The following is a 10,771-nucleotide window of genomic DNA, read 5'->3' as shown; positions in this document are numbered from 1 at the left end:
ACTTGGTTTCCACTCCACCATCATCACTGCCCCTTTGTTCCTTCTTCCCCCCAAACCCTTTTTTTTGTTTGGAAGGCAATTGGGGTTAAGTGATTTGCCCAAGGTCACACAACTAGTTTTTGTGTTAAGTGTCTGAGGCCGAATTTGAACTCAGGTCCTCCTGACTCCAGGGCTGGTGCTCTTATTAACTGCACCACCTAGTCGCTCCCCTCCTCCCCAAACCCTTTGGTCTGTTGTCTTCCCCTCTTAGATTGTAAGCTCCTTGGGGGCAGGGACTATCTTTTTCTTATTTGTATCTGTAATGGGAATGCAAATTTGGAAGATCTTCCCTGCCCCTAGGCTAAAGTGCACCAGAAGCCTGGGGAGAGAGGCTTGTTTTTCAGTAGATACTTCTTGATTGGCCAGTGAGTCAATGAGGTTGTTACATTCTCTGAGCCAGGAGAAGGCTATATAAGCCCTGATGTGTAGCTTTGTTTTGGGACTCACTTTGAGAAGTGTTCTGTGATTTGATCTGAATTCTGGGAAGCCATTGTTGAGAGTCCCCCAGCTTTGAAAAACCCAGATGTGGAAACCCAGATGTTGACTGGGTATGGATGTAATGGTTGGACAGTTTGGAAATCTGTCTACTTGATCTGTTTCTGTCTTGATAATTCTGCCTGTATACTTTGAAGTTCGGGGTGCTGACCATTTCCCCTGAACAAGGTAAACGATATATGTCTGACTGATTAAAGTAAGCTTGTTAACCCATTTTGAGTTGCTTTCCTTTAACAAAGCAGATCCAAGAACCTGTATGGGCAGCAAACCCTGAGGACGCTTGGCGTTCTTGCTGCTACAGTATCCCCAGCACCTAGCACATAATAAGTGGTTTATAAACACTCATTATTTATATTCCTAGAGTATAGTTCTGACCATGCCACATCACTTTCCTGTCTGTCATTTAAAGCCAGTCTGTCTTTAAATCAATCTGACTCCACCTGGTTTACCAGACTGACTACACATTTATTCCTCCTCACACATTATATGATTCTGAGATAGACTGACCTATTTCAACATGCCATCTCCTGTCACTGTGCTGTCTTTCTCCTCTTCCTGGAAAATTATCCCTCTCCACCTCTGTTCTTTGGATCACTTATAGGTTCTTTGGTCATCCTTGTTAGTGCTTCTGTCCTGACTTTTAGACAATCAAAAAGCAACTTATGAAGCACTTTCTATGTGCCAGGCACAATGTTAAGTACTGTGAATACAAATATAAGCAAAAGAAAAGACAGTCTCTGCCTTCCAGAAGCTTATACTCTAATGTTACAAAACAACATGTAAGGTGCCTTGACAGGGGCATGGTGGTAAAATCCAGAGAGCCAGAACCTTCCTCTAAATGGAGGTTCTGGAAGAAACTTACCAATGGAAAAAGGAAACTGCAGGAGTACCTATGAGAACAGAGTTGTTGTAAGAATCAAATCAGACAATATTTGTAAAGCTTTTTGCGCAGTGCCTGACACATAGTAGGGGTGGGAAAGTCTGGAAAGACAGAAGCAGAGCCAGGAAACTGTTTTGTATTTTTTTCAATATATTTACATATTATATATATGTATATATATATATATATTTAATGTTGACTTGTGTACATGTTATTCCCCTACAAGCTTCTTGAGGGTAGGTATTGTTTCATTTTTGCCAGTTATCACCAGCACTTAGAGCAGTACCTGACCTGTAGTAGGCATCATGTGCTTGCTGAATTAACATTATTATAATTATGTAAATCCTCTTCCTCAAATCTCGATTTCTTCTGTCCCCATCTCTCTTAGTCTCTGTGTGCCTCTCTCTTTCAACTGGGTCTTCCTATCTCACTTGGGCTAGAAGTACAATGGCCACTCACTGCATGATCCTTATGCTGACTTTACAGAAGCTGTAACCTGTTCTATTTTTTCCTACCTAGACTCTCTTTAAACATCCTGGGGAATCATCATATTGGAGCCTGACCCATCAAATGCCCCTTTGCTGTTCAGTCATTTAGTTTTGTCTGACTCCTCATGACCCCATGGACTATACTGTACCAATACTGGTCATGAAGTTTTCTTGGCAAAGATACTGGAGAGGTTTGCCAGTTCCTTCTCCATCAGATTAAGACAAAGATTAAGTGACTTGCCCAGGGTCACACAGTTGGTAAGTGTCTGAGGGCAAATTTGAACTCAGATTTCCTGACTCCAGGCCCAGTTTTCTATCCACGGAGGCACACTGTTGCTTACAGTTTTATACTCCAGAACGCCATTGATCCACTAGCCTCATCATCCCCCAGAAACAACAATTATAGACCTATAGCAGCACCATGCCCATCTTCCAAAAAATTTTTAAAGAAAAAGACTTTTCTGTTTCAACAAAGTATCTATGGTTAAGCTTCTGAAAATCCATCTTTTCTAGATCTCAATCTATGATCCCATGATCCTTTATTGGCTCAGCCACAGCCCATCCCCCTAGTTTTTAAATTAATTACCTCATTTAGTTTGGTTAAAAGCTTTCTTTTACTTATAAACTCATGTGTCTTCTCTTCAGTGAAACCTTCCTCAGTCCTCTCTGTGGAATACTAGGTGAAACTAGGTAATACAGTGGATTGAGGGTAATGCTTATAGTCAGGAGAGATCTGAGTTCAAATTCAGCCTTAGACACTTACTAGCTCTGTTACCCTGGGCAAATCTCTTAATCTGTTTGCCTCAGTTTCCTCATCTGTAAAATGGGGATAATAATAGCAACTGCCTTCCATTGTAGTTTGTGAGGGTCGAATGAGACAATAAGTATAAAGCGCTTAGCAAAGTGCCAGGCACACGGTAAGCACTATATAAATGTTTGCTATTATTTTCTTCATCATCATCATTTGTATGACCCTGGGCCAGTCACTTTGTCTCAATTTCCCAACCGTAAAAATGGGCTTAACAGTACTTACAGGAACAGGGTTGTGAGAATGAAATCGGGTATCTGTCAAGCTCTTTGCACAACAGTGCCTGACACATACTAGGTGCTGTATACTCGATTCCCTCCTTGTCATTTGGTGGGGTGGAGCAGTCCGGATCCAGATTTCATCGGCCTGGGGAGGTGGAAGAAAGATCACCCTACCAAGTCTGACTTAGCATTGAGTCGTGGGGAGCTGCTTGGCTGCGTGGGGCCGCCAGCATCCACTATGCTTATTTATGCATTAATGCTCCCTGTCTCAGGTGGGGCTGAATCGTGGCAGACGCCTGGCTCCAGCCCTCTCCATTTTGCTGAATGGCAAAAACGTCATGCCATTCAAACTATTTTTACCTCCCTTTCCACTAGCCCTGCCTCCTTGCCCCATCCCCCAAATGTGAAACATCCAGATCTTCATACATTTAGTGCTCCGCCGCTTCGCAGTGCTAGACGCTAAATGAATCGCTTTCCAGGCTTCAAAGATGCCGCTCCAAGACGACCGCACCCCAATCTCGTTGTTTGGAGGGGAGCTAGAGCACGGTTCCTTCCACCCCTGTTCCACGGTTCTCGCTCACACCCCTTGGCCACTAGGGGGTCCAGACTCGCGCGCGGTGGCTATTCGGAGACCAGACGGGGGCGGAGGGGCCAGGGCTTGCCGGTGCAATCGGGTCCTAGCACTGAAGCTGGTTCCGGAATCTCCAAGCTCCTGCCTACCCCGTAGGTCTAGCCCAGGCTCGCTTCGGTGCTGCAGGACAGGGCAAAGAGTGCATTTGTATCCGCCTAGGAGGAGCTGCACAGCCAGCGAGGCTGGGTAATAGCTATCGGAATGCGCTTGAAGTTAGAGATGAAGGCCGAGAAAGCTGTGGGGCACTTCCTAGGTTTTCCCCTAGGCATCTTGGCATTGTTATTATTATTTCTCTTAATCTCCGGTCTACAGTAGCGGCTCAGTCTGCACCGCCCCTCTCCTTCCGGCTCTCACCATTACTGCTTGGTGAGACTAACACATTTATTCAATCCGCAAAGCGAAGACGACCACGACCTGGGTTCACATCCTGCTTCGGAACCTGTGTGACCCAGAGCAAGTCATATAACCTCTGCAGGTCTCTAAGATTATAAACGGCAGAGAAAATGCCGACTCGCATTGGTAGCACCTCAGTCACCTCATTCCCCTACCCTGAAATCACAGATCCAATCCCGAACTCATTAGAAACGGTCAATAAGAAGAAATCTTAAGACCACAAGTTGCATGGAAGGAGCTGACATGCATTGATGGAGGGAGCTTCCCCACTGGGAAGTCCCCATGCTGTTGGAATCAGAGACCTAGTCCCTTAGCTGCATTGAATTTGGCTCCAGTGGCGGCTGCAGCCAATGCCACCAACTGAGAGTGCCTATTTGAATTCTGGCGCCACTCCCCGAGCCAAGCAGGGCCCGGCCCGACAGTGCGAGCCTAAGGAAAAGCAGACCGAACTTGCCAGGACTAGGCAAGCAGCGCGCTTCCCCACCCACAAGAAGGCAGTCGCGCCTCGGTCGTCCGTCCGTCAGTGCGTGCGCGCACCCAAGGCGCCCCGGAAGGACAGAGAAGCCACACATGCTGGAACACGGAAAGCAAGCAGAGGGTTCCAAAACTAGCCGGCACGCCCTATTCATATCAACGTGAGTACCCGCCCCCTCTATCCCCGCCTGCCTCATTTTAGGCGTCCAATGGAAAGTGAGGGGGGCGGAGCCAGCCTCGTTCTGATTTTGCATCGGCTATATAAGGAGCCGCCCAAGAGCTTTCGGATTCTTTTCCGCTCGCCTGGTTGATCTCCTAATCAGGTAAGGTTCTCGTGGGAAGTTTGGGTGGCTGTTTGAGAACTTTGGAGCCATTTTAAAGGGGAGGGACTAGAGGATAGCTTTCTTATTTGTTTGCAGAATCTGGAGGAACAGTAAGATAGAGATTTTGATCTTCGGCTTCCATTAGGGCATTTCTAGAGGAGGACAGGAGGAAAAAAAGCATTTTCCTGTAGGGCGTTCGAGCACCTGCTGGGTGTGAAGGATGGGTTGACGTCCAGTTATCGTAGGAGTCCTGTATAGGCGGGCTGCAAAACTACGAGTCCTAGCGTTCCGTGCGGCCTAAAGCCGGCAGCCTCGCGGGGCCGCGCAATGCATTGTAGGAGGGCGGGGAGGAGCGTTCTCGACCGCGTGGAGACTGAAAGCAAAGCATGACTTTGGCTGGACCTCATTCAAGTCCCGGGATTTGGGCGGAGAGGGTAGAGGATACTACGGGGTCCTAGAAGTGCTAGCAAGCTTCCCTCTCCCCTTTTTTCCCATGTCGCCATTATTAAAACTCTTTATTTACAGTATGTTAATAGCACGCTATTGCCTGTGGAAAGGAGGTCATAGAGAAAATGGCGAATGCCCTGCCTAGTTTCTCCCCCACCCCCTCCCTTTCCTTAGTCAGATGCTAATTGATCCCTGGGAGGCCACGCTGATGATTCGTGGTTCGTAGGCCGAAAGCTAAACACATTAGCTGCCCGATTTCTTTGTGCTGACGGTGCGAAATTCATGCTCTGAATGGTATCCCGTTTTTGGGGGGGGGGGGGTCTCCTTTGTAGGCCAGGACCATGAAGGGAAAATTAATTTTTTTTTCCACTGGAGGGGAAGACTTTGTTGTTGGGAAAAAGGGACACCTTCGAGATAAGACTTAATTATGAAACATTTGTATAATGTGTTATCTTTTGTAGGAATAATGGCAAGAGTTCTCCGTGATTTTTCAGGACTGCTGTTGTACGGGAACAACCAGGTCTGGAAGTATTATGAAAAGAATGATGCTGATCTATTAAAAAGACTTAGTGTCACTGTTTTGGTTTTCATTTTTGTGTTTTGTCCTTGAATCTACAAACATCTTTTTTAATCAGTCTGAACTTTAGGTGGTTGTGGTTTCTAAGCTAAAACTAGCAACTTACAGGAAAATCTCCCTAAGCAGTGGGTGAGCAGCCAGAGAGGCACAGCATGTTCCACCAGAAGGGCAGATGGCAGCTGACCTTGAAAAACTAGGGGAGAGAAGGTGATATAATAAGATCTTTGGATAGTTGAATGAAAAATTGTTTCCTCTTTTAGACTCAAATGAAAACATCGAGGCATCTGGATGGATATTCTGCTAGGACTTATGAGTCCATAAATACTTGAATGGAACGGGTGAGCATAGAAAACTGGCTCCTTGGTACAAAATTTTTTTTACTTAAAAGCTATTTCAGTTTTTAAAATCTGTAATGAGTTTTGTTTTCCTTTTTTGGCAGGACAGGTGTCTGTTGACTGATGTGATCAAAGCCCAGATCAAACCCTTGTTGACTGGCTAATGGCTTCAGTTTGAGGTATTTATTTTTTACATTCTACCTTAACCTAGCAATACAGTTAAGTAGCATGTTGCTCTTTAATTGCTTTTCATTTTTAATTAATAATTTGCTATTAGTAACTAGTAATATGTCAGAAAGTTGATTGTTATTTAAATAGCTGAGAGAAATTTATTGAACAGATCTGGTGGTCTAATCAATGATGAACCTATCCCGAACCTGATTTCTTGATGAAAAAACTTAATATACGGATCTGGCTTCTGAGAAGACCATGAAGGGACTAGCACTAGTGTTTTTTGTTTTGTGTGGGTTTTTTTTTTTCATGTTTTATAATTGGAGAGGAAGTACCCTTGTTACTACTTTAAAACAAGGGATGAGATGATAATAGAATGAAGGATAAAACTTTGGATGGAAGTCTAAAGTGTTACTAATAGACAATTACCTTTGCCAACAGCACCTTGAACATGCAAGATTGAGCTCTTACTACCATATGCCAAAGTAAGTAACAGTATTCTTATGCATAGTTGCATAAACCTTGCATTTCTGGGTAAAATAGATTTTTCTCAATTTGGTAAATTGCTAAACACTACTATGTCTTGGTCTTATTTATGATGATACTATCCCGAACCTGAATTCCTGTTGAAAAACTCCATATTACGGATCTGGCTTCTGAGATAAGACCAAAATGTGAACAATGCTTTCATAAGAACCTACTTAGTTAAGAACATAACAGATGTATAAAAGCATTTTGCTCTGAAGCTTTTAACTATGGGCCATATGTTTGAGTATTGATGGTTTCTTTTGGATATAAAACCTTGCAAGGTTTCTTTTTATGTTCAGATGGTCATTCTTAAAACCCCAATGTTTTCCCATTTCAGGAATATTGTGGAATCACTGCATCTGCATCATGAGACAAGTGTGTGGATGGTGTCTGGGAAAGAACTAAGAAATCTAAAATGAAGCTTTTTGTATCATTCTTTGAAATGCCAAGACATGAAATCTTTATGCATTTGGACAAAAGCTTTGGATTGTGTTATTTTGAATTGAATTTCATATAAAGAAGTGTATAAATGTCACTATTAATACAACTTATTCAGAGTCAAGACAGGCAGATTAATCAAACTTTAAAAAGCCTGGTTTTTCTTTTCTAAAGTCGTTTTAAATTCAAAGCAATTAAAAATTTGGCGCATATGAATAAAATATTGATGCACATATTTGAAAATGTTAAGTCTAGCCTAAATCTATCTTATGAAACAAATCCTTTAACACTGACTCATTTTATTCTTTTTAAAATGTGTGGTGAGTTTAAATAGTGTTGTGATTTTGCTCTCTTGCCTTTTTAAAATGATACAGGTATTTGGGGGGGGGATAAGATTCTGTTGTAGGTAGGTAGAAATTAACTAAGGCTAGATTTACTGTCATGAATTAGTGGTGACTAGTATCACTTCTTACTTAATATATCAAAGTGGTGTTATTTCAGTAATTTAGCCAACAGAAATTAGAAAAACTAAGCAACTGGCCCCATTTAATTAAAAAATGCATTCCCAGATTTCATGTAACATTTCTGTAATTGTATAATTTAATCCATTAAATGATAAGGTAACTATTGACTTAATAGTAGCATACTTTTTTGACTACAATCTTGATAATTTGAAATGTCTGTCAGTGGCTTTACCTAAAATGTTAGGGGTGTTTTGGACTTTAAGAATATATATTTAGGCAGCTGGCAACAGGTTTTTCGAACTAATTGGTTTAGTTCTTGGCTGCCCTATGAATACATGTTTCCACCCCTCAAACACCCACATTTTAGACTATTTTAGAATTTTTATATAATTTATGGTCTTTTCCTATCCTATGTGAATTGGAAAAACCAGCCTAGAATTAAACACCAAAATAGAATAGTTTTAAAGAAGTTAATTGGCAACTTTGGCAGAGAGGTTGACAGGCATTCAAATCACATGATGTCAGAAAAGTTCTTTATGAAAGCAACTCCACTACAAGACTGGTCTCTGAAGAACTTGAATAATGGCAAGCTTACCCACATCGAGGACAACATTTAGAAAATGTTCATTTTTTCTAAGTTTTAACGGGACTAGTCTCTAAACAGTGAAGCAAAGCCAGTAATAGTCGAGCTCATTAAAGAACAGCACAATTCTCCAAATGAAGGGCAACATGTAGTGCAACTTTGACCTCCCTATTCCTCATTCTTTTATTCACCTGGTCAAACATTTTAACTTCTCGTGTCTGGTTGAGCTTAGATTTTCTTGACCACCCCCACTTACCTAAAACCACCATCATACCCCTATCTGGTACAATTAGGTTTCCTCAACCAGAACCTAATCTGAGATGTCACAAGATCCTCCACTTAGAAGCCACTGCTAGTGTACTATACAGAATGTAATCTTTAGTCCAGTTTTATCCTGTAACATTTGGGGACATCAACTTGAATTAAGGAACAATTTGTGCATGAGATAATGCTTGTGCTCAATTTTTAAACAAGTTGGATACTAGGAGTAACAGTCACTAGATGACACTAGAAATATAAACCTTAGTGCAATGGAAAACATTGCAGGGGGCATAGATACTGCACTGTAATGTGTATGAAAATAAGCAAAAATATCCTCCCACGGATGTACAAAATCATGATAGTTTTAAGAGGAAGGGTATTAGTGGCTAGGCAGATCAGGAGAGGTTTCATGTATAAGTATGTGTATATGTGAGTGAAGTCTTAGAGAAATTCAAGGATTGGAAATGACCAGTACATTTTGGGGAAAGGGGACCACCAAAGACAGAAATGGGCAGGATTGTAGAATATATAGAAGAGGGTGTATAGCAAGACTAGAAAAGATAGGAAGTTGCCATTCATTCTGGGAGAATTTTTAAATTCCAAAGAAATTAATACAGAAATAAAGGATTCTGGAAGTAATAACTGGCCTATTTTGATAAAAGGGGTGTAATAACGCTTAATGAGAATGCTTTAGGAAAATCACTGATCCACTGTGTAGACTATTGATTAGACCAGGGAGAGACTAGAGGCCAGATGGCCCAAGTAAGGGGCTATTACAGTAGCCCATGCAGGAGGTAATAAAGACCTAAACCAAGGTGGTGTCTGTGTGAGTGGAGAGGGGATGGAAGTGATAGAAATGGCAAGCATTTGTACTTGCTCGAATACGTGTGGTGGGTGAGGAATCAAAGATGGCACCAAGATTTCAATGGATACAGTCATCCATCCGTGGTTGACTGGATCAGTAAATGGATAGTGGTGCCTTTGACTTACACAGGCAAGTTTGGTACAAGGATGGGATTTTATGGAAATATGAGTTCTGTTTTGGATATGTTGAATTTGAGATAGCTGTAGGAAGCAGCTAGGTCAATAAGGTGGTAAAATGAATAGAGCTAGGCCTGGAATCAGGAAGACCTGAATTCAAATATGACCTCGAATGCTTGCTTATGAAGCTGTATCAACCTGAACAGGGCACTTAACTTCACTCTACCACAGCTTCCTCAACTGTAAAATGGGGATAATAACAGTATCTACTTCCCTAGGTTGTGATGATCAAGAGATGTTTGTAAAATACTTAGCATAATGCCTGGCACATAGGAGGGAAATATATCTATCCACTATCACTGGACATTATCTGTTTAAAGAGGATAAAACCATGGGAGATGAAGATACAGCCAAGTCAGAGAGAATGTATGGAAGACAGTAGTTAGAGGATATAGAACATTAGCCAGCAAATGAGGCTGAGATGGTCATATATGGTATCTTCCTTCAGGAAAGAGTAGAATCCAGTTTAGCTTGTAGAATGTGAATGCTAGGTTAAGGAACTTGAACTTGGAATGAAATGATCAGATTTCAGCATAAGAAAGATTAATTTGGGGGCGGCTAGGTGGCACAGTGAGTAGAGTGCTGGCCCTGGAGGCAGGAGGACCTGAGTTCGAATCCGACCTCAGACACTTAACAAGCACACACAAGGACACACACAAACCTAGCCGTGTGACCTTGGGCAAGTTACTCAACCCCAATTGCCCTCCAAAAAGAAAAAAAAAAGATTAATTTGGCAACAGTATTAAGAATGACTTGTAGAAGAGGGAGGGCAAACTTGGAGGCAGGGTGACTACCCGTGTTTCCCCGATAATAAGACACTGTCTTATTATTTTTTTTTTTGTACAGAAAAACACCAGAGGGCTTATTTTCAGGGGAGGGCTTATTTTAATGAACATTGACAGCAATTTTAATAAACAGGTAAATGTGAACAAAAAAAATGTACCTTTATTCAATAATGATCATGTCATCTTCTTCAACAACATCGTCATAAGTGTCCATACCCTGAATTCCATCCTGGATGTCTTGCGCCTCCATTTCCTTCAGAAGAAGTGGACCCAATCTGTCATGTACAGCAATATAGCTCTCTTTAAATGAATATGTCTTGTCCAGGTAACCTGCTCCTAGTGCCTTGGCGACACAGCTGTCAGTAATTTTATCCCATGACTTCTTCACC

General features: G+C 42.0%; 1 long non-coding RNA gene and 2 other non-coding genes across 4 annotated transcripts in view; 2 read left to right on the top strand and 1 right to left on the bottom strand.

Moving 5' to 3' along the window:
* The window catches only part of LOC138143827 (uncharacterized), a 76,225-nt gene extending 71,537 nt beyond the window's left edge, over positions 1–4,688 (bottom strand). Inside the window, exons 1-2 of one of the 2 annotated variants that reach the window (XR_011163802.1) lie at positions 3,358–4,688; positions 2,936–3,076 (exon numbers count right to left, since the gene is read on the bottom strand). This is a non-coding gene — a long non-coding RNA (uncharacterized lncRNA). Of the gene's footprint in view, positions 1–2,935 lie in introns of both variants that reach the window. The other variant, XR_011163801.1, reaches the window with a different exon arrangement.
* Positions 4,689–6,463: 1,775 nt separating this feature from the next.
* Positions 6,464–6,536, top strand: LOC138143880 (small nucleolar RNA SNORD50). Its single transcript, XR_011163816.1, has one exon. It is a non-coding gene; the product is annotated as a small nucleolar RNA SNORD50 (small nucleolar RNA).
* Positions 6,537–6,872: 336 nt separating this feature from the next.
* LOC138143879 (small nucleolar RNA SNORD50) lies at positions 6,873–6,945 on the top strand. The gene has a single exon (XR_011163815.1). It is a non-coding gene; the product is annotated as a small nucleolar RNA SNORD50 (small nucleolar RNA).
* Positions 6,946–10,771: the final 3,826 nt, after the last annotated feature.

The sequence above is a fragment of the Petaurus breviceps genome, unplaced genomic scaffold, assembly GCF_028583685.1.
Source record: "Petaurus breviceps papuanus isolate PSGF00001 unplaced genomic scaffold, PetGlider_PUasm1.0 90667, whole genome shotgun sequence".
In the NCBI taxonomy this organism is placed as follows: Eukaryota; Metazoa; Chordata; class Mammalia; order Diprotodontia; family Petauridae; genus Petaurus; species Petaurus breviceps.
This window is presented reverse-complemented; position numbering and strand designations above follow the sequence as displayed.